General features: G+C 45.8%; 1 long non-coding RNA gene across 1 annotated transcript; it reads right to left on the bottom strand.

Moving 5' to 3' along the window:
- Window positions 1-4,451: 4,451 nt before the first annotated feature.
- On the bottom strand, window positions 4,452-8,349 carry LOC109939506 (uncharacterized). Its single transcript, XR_002261969.2, has 3 exons — window positions 7,670-8,349; window positions 7,484-7,578; window positions 4,452-4,601 (listed from the first exon to the last, which is right to left on the bottom strand). It is a non-coding gene; the product is annotated as an uncharacterized lncRNA (long non-coding RNA).
- Window positions 8,350-10,537: the final 2,188 nt, after the last annotated feature.

The raw sequence follows: 10,537 nt of genomic DNA on the forward strand, positions 1-10,537 counted from the left end.
CAGTCTGCGCATGGACTCGTGTAGAGTCGGATGGTCCAGCGTAATACGTCGGCCGGTTCATGCCATATCCGGACGGTCCGGCGTAAGATGGCGGACGGTCCGCAACATATCCGGACGGTCCGGCTTGATGCGTCGGACGGTCCGTGATGGGGCCGAAGTGTTCAGGGTTGTACCCTGATGGTCCGGCCATGTACGGTGCGACCTGAGTGTTTTGTGTGTGGGCCTGCATCTGGTCAGACGGTCCGGCGAAATACGCCGGACGGTCCACGATATAACCGGACTGTCTGAGATGATGCTCGGACGGTCTGGTCGCGTCCAGTACCTGCCGCGTGCCTAGTGATTGCGGCTGTGATGGTGACACAAAAGCGTGCATCGGCATACCATATGATGGTTGGGTCAAAGGTGACCCGTTTATAGCCGATGTGTTTGACGTGGGTGGCATTGTATTAGACTCTCGCGATGGAAAATTAGGAGCAGCTGATTTCTCGTATGCACGTAAATGCATTTTAATAGATTCATCTACATATTGCTTTAACTGATCTCCTCGTTGATCCATGAAAGTCGTAAGAGATAGATCTGGAGTACTTACAGCGGGACCCTGCAGTGGAGGTAGGAGAGATTCCATATCGATCTCCCCTTGACGGACGATCTTCTGGTGGCGATCCACCGTGAAGTGTGACAAGTACTTGTCCGCCGCCTCCTTGCGCCGTTCGGAGAGTTTATGCAGTAGTTCCGCCTCTTCCTTGTCGCGTTGTTCGTTCCATTGCCGCATCACCTCCTTCTCATCGCGCATTACGAGGTCTTCAAAGGGCCTTTGGTCATCAGCCGGGAGCGCCTCCATGGCCGGCTTGATGATGTTGGTAGTGGAGATCTTGGTGTGATCCTTAGAACCGGCCATTTATGGGCCGATTTTTAGCAGATCTAGACACCTATTCCCCAGCGGAGTCGCCAAAAAGTATGTTGACGCCTTTTCGGAGCGCCAATTACTCAAGAAGAACCGGCGGCGGTGCTCTCTGGTCAGGCGCGGACGGTCCGCGGCCTGGGGCCGGACAGTCCGCGACCTGGTGTGAGGCGGCGGTGCTCCCTGGTCAGACGCGGATGGTCCGCGGCACAGGGCCGGACGGTCCGCGACCTGGTGCAGGAGCCCGGGTTCCCTGCCTGACGGCCGGACGGTCCACGCTCTAGGGCCGGACGGTCCGCGCGTGCGCAGGGGCGGCAAAAGATCACTGGCGGCGCCTGGATCTCGCTCCCGGGAGGGACCCCGTCGGGGAGGAGAGATCCCAGGAGTTGTCTAGGCTCGGGCCGGCCGACCTAGACTCCCCTAATCGACGTAGAGTCGAGGAGAGGCGGAGAATTTGAGGATTGGAATACTAAACTAGGGCTAAACTAGAACTAGACTAGAACTACTCCTAATGCATAAGGTAAAAACGAGTAATAGACTTGATTTGTTCGATTGTTGGGGGTTTAATCGGCCGTAACCCTTCATCTATATAAAGGGGGAGGTCTGGATCCGTTTCCAACTGTTTCCCGAGTTAATCCCGCGGTTTTAGGTAACAAATCCCGCGAGAAACTAGGAACCCTAACTGACTCTGCGCGCGCGGACCGTCCGCGCCACCACCGCGGACAGTCCGGACCGCGGACCGTCCGGCCTCAGGGCCGGACCGTCCGCCAGGCTCTTTTTATCCTCCAACACCCCCCTCTAGGCGAATTTCAATTGGTATCAGAGCCCGGTGCTTCATTAGAGCCTAACCGCTCGAAGTGATGTCGGGAGATCACGCCAAGAAGGAGATGAAGACCGGCGAAAAGCCCACTACAAGCAACGAGAAAGCTCTATCGGGAGAGTCCCGCAACAAGGAGAAGAAGAAGGAGAAGAAGAAGGAAAAGAAGACTTCTTCCCACAAGTCGCATCGGAGTGGCGACAAAATAAAGAAGATGAGGAAGGCGGTCTACTATGAGACCGACACTTCATCACCTTCTACCTCCGGCTCCGACGCGCCCTTCATAACTTCTAAGCGCCATGAGCGCAAGAAGTTTAGTAAGATCCCCTTACATTATCCTCATACCTCTAGACATACTCCATTACTTTCCGTTCCATTAGGCAAACCGCCAACCTTTGACGGTGAAGATTATGCTAGGTGGAGTGATTTAATGAAATTTCATCTAACCTCACTCCACAAAAGTATATGGAATGTTGTTGAGTTTGGAGCACAGGTACCATCCGTAGGGGATGAGGATTATGATGAGGACGAGGTAGCCCAAATCGAGCACTTCAACTCCCAAGCCACAACAATACTCCTCGCCTCTCTAAGTAGGGAGGAGTACAACAAGGTGCAAGGATTAAAGAGCGCCAAGGAAGTTTGGGACATGCTCAAGACCGCGCACGAGGGTGATGAACTCACCAAGATCACCAAGCGGGAAACGATCGAGGGGGAGCTCGGTCGCTTCCGTCTTCGCCAAGGGGAGGAGCCACAAGACATGTACAACCGGCTCAAAACCTTGGTGAACCAAGTGCACAATCTCGGGAGCAAGAAGTGGGATGACCACGAGGTGGTTAAGGTTATTCTAAGATCTCTTATTTTCCTTAACCCTACTCAAGTTCAATTAATTCGTGGCAACCCAAGATATACACTAATGACTCCCGAGGAAGTAATCGGGAATTTTGTGAGCTTTGAATTTATAATCAAGGGCTCACGGAAGATCAACGAGCTTGACGGTCCCTCCACGTCCGAAGCTCAACCGGTTGCATTTAAGGCGACGGAGGAGAAGAAGGAGGAGTCTACACCAAGTAGACAACCAATCGACGCCTCCAAGCTCGACAACGAGGAGATGGCGCTTGTCATCAAAAGCTTTCGCCAAATCCTCAAGCAAAGGAGGGGGAAGGATTACAAACCCCGCTCCAAGAAGGTTTGCTACAAGTGTGGTAAGCCCGGTCACTTTATTGCAAAATGTCCTATTTCTAGTGACACTGACAGGGGTGATGACAAGAAGGGGAGAAGAAAGGAGAAGAAGAGGTACTACAAGAAGAAGGGCGGCGATGCCCATGTTTGTCGGGAGTGGGTGTGGCGGAACTGCCCGAATTATTCCAGCTTAAGTGCCCAAGTCGCACCCTTAAGGGCAGCAACACACTTAAACAGGAATAACCCGTCAGTCCCTCGGATCTAGTCCGATAAAGCCACTTATCCAGGATCGAATACCACTAGCTCACTCGAAGGTGAGGCACAGAGAAATACAATAAAACATAATACCACAATTTAATAAGTATCATTAGTGATTACATTATCGGAGTTTCAAAAATGATAAACATAAATTTATTGCAGCGGAAATAACTAACGGAGAAAACCGAGTAACATGGCGAAGCCTGGCCACACTACTCCTCCTGGTCCTCTCCTGCGGAAGCAGTAACCCACTCGACCATCTATCCCGGTGGCAGGGATGAAGGCCAAGTCACACCATCAATCAATCAAGGAGTACCTGCAAAAATTGTGCCACAAGCAAGGCTGAGTATACTAATACTCAGCTAGACTTACCCGGTGTGAGGAGTCTACTCCTCTACCTCTAGACATGCAGCTGTTTGGCTGTGGGGTTTGGTTGCCAAAAGCACTAGCTGAATCTAAAAATCAAGTTTTAGCTTTGTCAAGTTTAAGTGTGACTCTCTTAAGACTAAATGTGTACTATCTACTCATTCATGGTATCAAGCAAATTTAACAATCAACATCTTTTGCTACATTATCACATTTCCACTTGTTACTCAATGCAGTACAATGGATCAAGCAGTCTCATTAGCTGCGAGAAGCAGACGATTCGAATCGAGTTTTTATCCTTGCAAGGTAAACCTAAACACACGATATGTAGGGGCACTCCGTCCCCACACACATCAACCGTCCCCATCGATTCCCCGTCAGCAGATCAGGGCTCACCGCCTTGGCGTACAATGCCTCACTGACCCCGACTGCCGTCGTGCAGTGACCGCACTTGTACCCACCATAACCGGAATGGGAGACCACGTCTCAGGTCGCGTGAGGGGTAAAGTCCACTGCCAGGTTCACTCAGGTACTAGGCTTACCGATTTACCATATTTCTCGGCATATGTTTAGTACGTTCAAACGCTTGACACAGGTATCCGCACGTTAATCCTTATTCCAATTTTCATCTCGTAGACCACGCGTCCCCATGGACCCGTGTCCACAGACCATCATCATTCTGTTATCAAAGTGGATACAACCAATTCCTGACCTCGCGCGAGTGCTAGAAAAATCACTCGACTTCTACCGAGATCCCTAATTAGCAAAGCCACTACTCGACCTAGTATACTAGTATCCATCTCAAAAGGAATCCTGAGTTCATGCAACTAGGGTTTCAGACAACTCCTACACTTAAGTGCACAGTACAAGCCTACAAACATTAAGTGTAGTAAAATAGCATATATAAACGGTTATGCATAAAACCGGGGCTTGCCTTTTATTTTTAACACTTAGATAGTGTTTGCTGGGGGAGGTACTCGCTTGGCGAGTATCCACTGGTTAAGTCCATTCTTCAGGTCGTCCACCAACTGCGTCTTGTGGTTGGCACCACATCACTGGCTCGATCATCATCTCTCGGTCCTATATGAGGTGCAAGATGCATATGTATGAATATAATGAAATAGCACAAGATATTTTAAGTACACGCTAGCGAATTAAACACCAAGTAGCGAGACATCCCAAGCAACCACACACTAGTGTTAGCTAACTACCTATCATCGAGCGCACAACGTTAACACCACTAAAAGACGACAAACATTTTGTATACTTACGCAACACAAATACGACCCCATAAGTACAAGCGTTCATTTAATTTGCTACGGCTTTTCATTAGTTCTTCTATTTATCACACAAAAATCATTCAACACAAGTTTAACCGATGACATAGGCATCAATGTCTATGAAAATTCTATATCACAATCAATTAAAGAAGAAACATATAAAACAATACACACATGTCATCTCTAGCTTAGCCATGGCAAGTCTATATTAATTAAGTGCTAACCAACCATTTTTAGCCAAAAGGGTGAACTCAATCATCGAATGGGCACTTGCAGATTTTTGGACAGCAATACAGCAGTCACTTGTTTTAATCATAACTTTTAAAATATGAATCCAAAAATAGCAAACTAGGACTTTTTGGAAAGCTTAAAAAGTGCTCTACAATTTTGGTATTTTCATCACAGCATGATTAAACACTTAGCAAGGTCAAAAAGTGCAATCACAGCAGCTCTGTCCAGATTTGGACAGATTCAGACTTGTGATTTTAAAAATTCATAACTGAAGATTCAGACATCCAAACAAGGTGATCCTCGACTTTCTGGAAAGGTAATAAAGTTGTCTACATATCATTTATAAACATCTTAAGGTGATTCAATATTTAACTAAGGATAAAATACAGTAGAAGGCTTTGCTGTCCAGAATTGGACAGATTCAGTCTTCAGACTTTAAACATCCATAACTTAATCTTCAGATCACCAAAAATAGTGATCCAAGACTTTTCGAAAAGCTTAGCAAAAGTACTACACAACTTTTATAATCACCAAGAAGTGATTCCAGGTTTAACTAAATCAAATATCACAGTTTTCGAAATCTGTTCTGACGGTGGACAGAACACAACAACCAGTCTGTAAAATTCGTAACTCTTAAACCGTCAGGCCTTTAGTTATGAAACTTTAACACAAGCAAGATAAGAAAAGCACCTACAACTTTCTTATAATGATCATGAACAGATTGTAACATTAAATTGAACAAACAATACAGTTTCTGAAATCTGTACAGAATTTGGACAGATTCAGTTACTGAATTTGTAAAAATCATAACTCCTAAACGATCAGACTTATGTCTGTCAAATTTTAACACCAGCAAGATAATAAAGTTATCTACCACTTTTATATAGCACATATCTACAGAAAATACAATTTAGTTCATCAAACATACATCACGACTAAAACAGCGCGCGCAGTCCAAAACAGCAACCAACAAATTTCAGCTCCTATATAATTCAAGAATCGCCGCGTTCTAAGTACTTGAATTATTCTAACACTTTACCATTCGTTAGAGTTGAATTAATTAGATGAGGACTAACAAGTAGACTTACAAATTTTATCCAAATCATTTAGTGCACTAAAATTACTACAACCAATTAACCACGCATTCTTCACGATAATCACTCAACAGTTTGCGTTTTAATTTAGACATCACATGAGCACTACTACTTTTTACCCGTGACCATAACCATACACATTTAGAGCACAACAAGCAATTTACCGTGACTACAAGCTTAACTAAAGTCATCTAACGAGTCGGCTAGCTAGAGAAACGATATAGGCCGTTGTACATCACAAGCGTCGACTAGTCTATTATTATCGAAATCTGAGACACAACATGTATATGACAATCACTTAACGAAATCGACTCCTACTTAACATGAGTTGGTTAATCGCAGTATTGGACTTAGCGAACCATTTTATACATCACAACTCAAAAACATGGGTTGGAGCAGATTAATCAGCTTTTCCTAATCATTGCTCAACTTAAAGTTGTTACTACACAGGTCACTTAAAATGGCACATTTTTGGGATCTAACATAGAGACATTAAAACATGGTATAAAACTATATAAGACTTACACTGGCTACTGAAGGACCTAAAGCACTTATGTGTATATCTTAGCGGATTGTTCTTCAATTTTAACAAGGACCGACTTGTGCACGCTACTCGCTTCCAATAATTTTTGGGCTGCTATAACGCTCATATAAGACCTATAATCGATCATCAAGACATTTATTTATCCAACATACATAGAATGCAATGATTGACAAAACAAAGTATCAATCCGCCATACAACAGAAATCATGACGACACCGATGGATGCTATCAACTACCCGTTTAAACATATTAAACTTACTTCTCGCTTCGCCACTACATCACTCCTCAATCACACAACCATTATGAGCATACTTTGCACGACTATATATTAGCGATCTAAGCGTCGTGTTACACAATACATACATCTTTCCTCGTCGCGAGTATAACCATATCACGGCATATACCCGCACGCCTCAAACAAACATCTCACGCCACCACTACTATATCACACCACGGCACTCACACACCTACGTGCACTAATTAAATCCTCGCATCCCACGTATTTCCAAACTTACTCATCACATAAAACAAGCACGACACACATGTTTACCAAAACGCGAATGCGACCTTGCCACGACATATAATCCAAACATTTTATGCCCACATCTAATCAAACACCACTATACACCACATCGACCAAAAACGTAATTAGACAAACTACAAATCGCACACCTCAACAACCGCTTGTTCTTTAACCGCAAATGCGATCCCACTAACATGTATTGCCAAAACATATTACACACATTCACACATATACGTGCACTGCATGACATCAACCAAATCATACGTATGGTGAACTATAAATCAATCAACCTGAACGGGATCGGATTTGAGTTGTGCATGCATGTGGTTCACCCGACCGGCCTCGCATCGAACACGCGTGCGCGACGGATGGCATTGACGGCTAGCTGTGATGAAACACACACAACAGTTCAACATTTTACCGAGCACACACAAAAGAAAATAGGATAGCAGCAGGGGCAGCGGGGTGTTTCTCACCACGGGTTTTGACGGCGTCGCGGATGGGCTGCGCAAAACAGCGAGCACACGGCGGGCGTCGACGGCGCGCTGCTCACTGCTCAACACCCCACTTGGATAGCTTGCCGAACACGCGGCACGCGCGCAGCGCTAGCAGCGAGGAAGCCAGGGAAGGTGTCGGGGCTGCAGGAACAGCGGCGTTTCGCCGAGGGGCTGCGCAGCGAGGGAAGGTGGGCGAGCTGCTGCTGTTTTGTGGGGAAGAGAGGAGCAGGGGAGGGCGCCATTGGAGGGGACGTGCAGGGTTGCCGGATTCCTGTGCGCCCAACCAGAAAAGCAGGGGGAGGTGCCACGGACGGACATGGAAGGGAGCAAGGAGGTTGTGCTCGAGCCGACCTCCATGCCTGCTGCCGTGGGGAGCTTCTGTAGGGGAGTTCGGCTAGGGGCAAACAGGGAGGAAGATGAACAGGCGCTGGCTGCCGCTGTGTGAGGAAGGAGCAAGGGGGCGCCACGCCATGGCTGCTGGGAGCGGCTGGAGCAGGCTTGCGCAGAGGAGGGAGGAAGGGATGGACGCCCTGGCTGCTGGCTTGCTCCCTGCTGGCCGCCGTGGGGAACCAGGGAGGAAGAAGCTGACGCCTGCTGTTCTATCGTGTAGGAGAAGGAGAAAGGAGAGGGCTGGTTTGGGCGGCTAGGGGTGGGAGTGCAAAAATTGCCAAGTGAGCACCCCTATTTATAGAAGATGGCTAGGGTTAGGGTTTCCTTAGTGGGCCAAATGGGCTGGGTTGGGCTGGCCCAAACACTAAACCGGGCTGCGCTAATTTATTTTCTGGAATAAAAATGCTCCCGCAGAATTCGTCGCTACGGAAAAACAGAGCGAAAAAGATTTCGGGAGATCGGGCGACTAACTCAACTGAGAGTTTTATTTGACTTCGCTCGGCAACAAATCCCTACGCATTATTCGAAAATAAATTGTCTCGGAATACGACCAGCTTTCCGATTTTTAGTCAGAGAAGGCGAATCGTGATATTTTAAAATCGCTGTCGATACAGGGTTTCGAGTTCGGTTCGGACATGAGATATTTGGCCGAGTCGAGTAAGAATTAATTAGAGGACGACATATCGAGTATTCCGCCTGAGAGTGCGGACTCGGATTAAAATAGTCGGACATAGATTGAAGTTCAGGAATTAAACTCGGGCTCAGATCAGATAACAACCGTCGAGAGTTTGATTAAATGAGCTTCAGACGAGATTTATAAGTCGAGATTGATCTTCGAGTCTGCATTCGTTCCGAGAGATAAAAGTTTTAACACGCTCAAAAATTGGTTGTTTCTCGCGATCGATAATCTCTGAATTCGGTGAACTTCCAAGAGAAAGCCTGATAAACAGAGATAGGCACGATCGAGAAATAGAAATTTTTACTGAGCATCCGAGATTAGGATAAATCTCGCGACGTAACACGAAACTGACACCTGGGGTGTCACATCCTTCCCCCCTTAAAAAGAATCTCGTCCCGAGATTCAGATGAGGGTCTCCAAGGGTGGAGAAGCATGTAACATCCCGGCTGAAGGTAGATGCAAATTCGTGAGAGGGTATCTGACAAGATACTGAAGATAGATTTGGACAGAATATCACGACATATTGAGACAAAATGCAGCGATCACTCTGAGAGAATGTTCACAAAAGATAGCACATCGGCATAGCTTTATAATGGATCATGACTATTAACCGCGATACCCGCGCGTGCCGAGCAGCTCAACCATGTGTGCACCATAGTAGGCTCTCGGTCTCGTCGCGGCACCATCAGTCGTTAGTCATGACACCATTACCAAACGCAACCAATAAGAAATCCACATAGCACAGACAGATGGAGCCCATGAGAGTATGGCTCAGAAAATGTGACGGAAGTTGAAGCAAAGATTGTTGGCAAAAGAGCATCAGATGAGAATTTTTATTTAACTCAGAGAACCATTTGGTGACCAACATGGAGATGATCAGATCAGATATTAGCGCGAGATTTGATATGAGGACGAACCAACCATGAGATCAAGATTGATAAGCTTTTAGAGACATGAGAGATCCAAAGATAACAACAACATCCATTAATCCACATGGATATGCTGTGTAAGGATAAAATTTGATAAAACAACATCATGATCCTCGGAGAAGGAGTATGAGAATGATCAGAAATGAGAGACTTAGGTAGATCCACATTCGATACTTGAGAACGGGTTATAGCAGATAACCAGATAACGGGGCAGAAGCAATAGGGGATCCCGAGATTCGGATGATAAAGCCAACATGATTCATAAGAAAAAGGATTACCAGATCCAGGTGAAAAGAGAGGTAGGCAAACAGGATCAGCTAGGATGATCAACAGAAATACTATGAAATTTTAGGGGCAAGAATTTATGGAAAGAAACATGGCCTTGATAGGGTTTGCGCAACTAGACACCAAAATTTTTTTTTGACACAACAAGTGCACAAGGGAGTTTCGGTTTGGCTAGCGGTTAAGTAATGGGGGTCTACAAGTTGTGTAGGTGCAACTTCAGGGTAGAACACACAAGGGTTAGAAAACACTAACACAAGCATAAATATTTTTTTTGTTTTTTTAAGAGGTTTCACTTGCTAAGTTCAAGGTTGTTTGGGCGAGGGTCTTTTCATGAGGAGAACAACATTTTTTTTGAGGCAAAATGGACTGAACATATATCGTACCTCCTAGAAAGCAAGGCAAGAGAAACGCATATCACGACCTAGTTAAGACATACCAATCTGACACAAGATAAAGCATTTCTTATAATCCCTAACATAGCAGTACATCACATTATTCAAAAGTTATTATTAGAATAAAGGTGAGAGCAGCATGTTGGTGCACAAGAGACAATTATAATGCGAC

The sequence above is a fragment of the Zea mays genome, chromosome 5, assembly GCF_902167145.1.
Source record: "Zea mays cultivar B73 chromosome 5, Zm-B73-REFERENCE-NAM-5.0, whole genome shotgun sequence".
NCBI lineage: Eukaryota > Viridiplantae > Streptophyta > Magnoliopsida > Poales > Poaceae > Zea > Zea mays.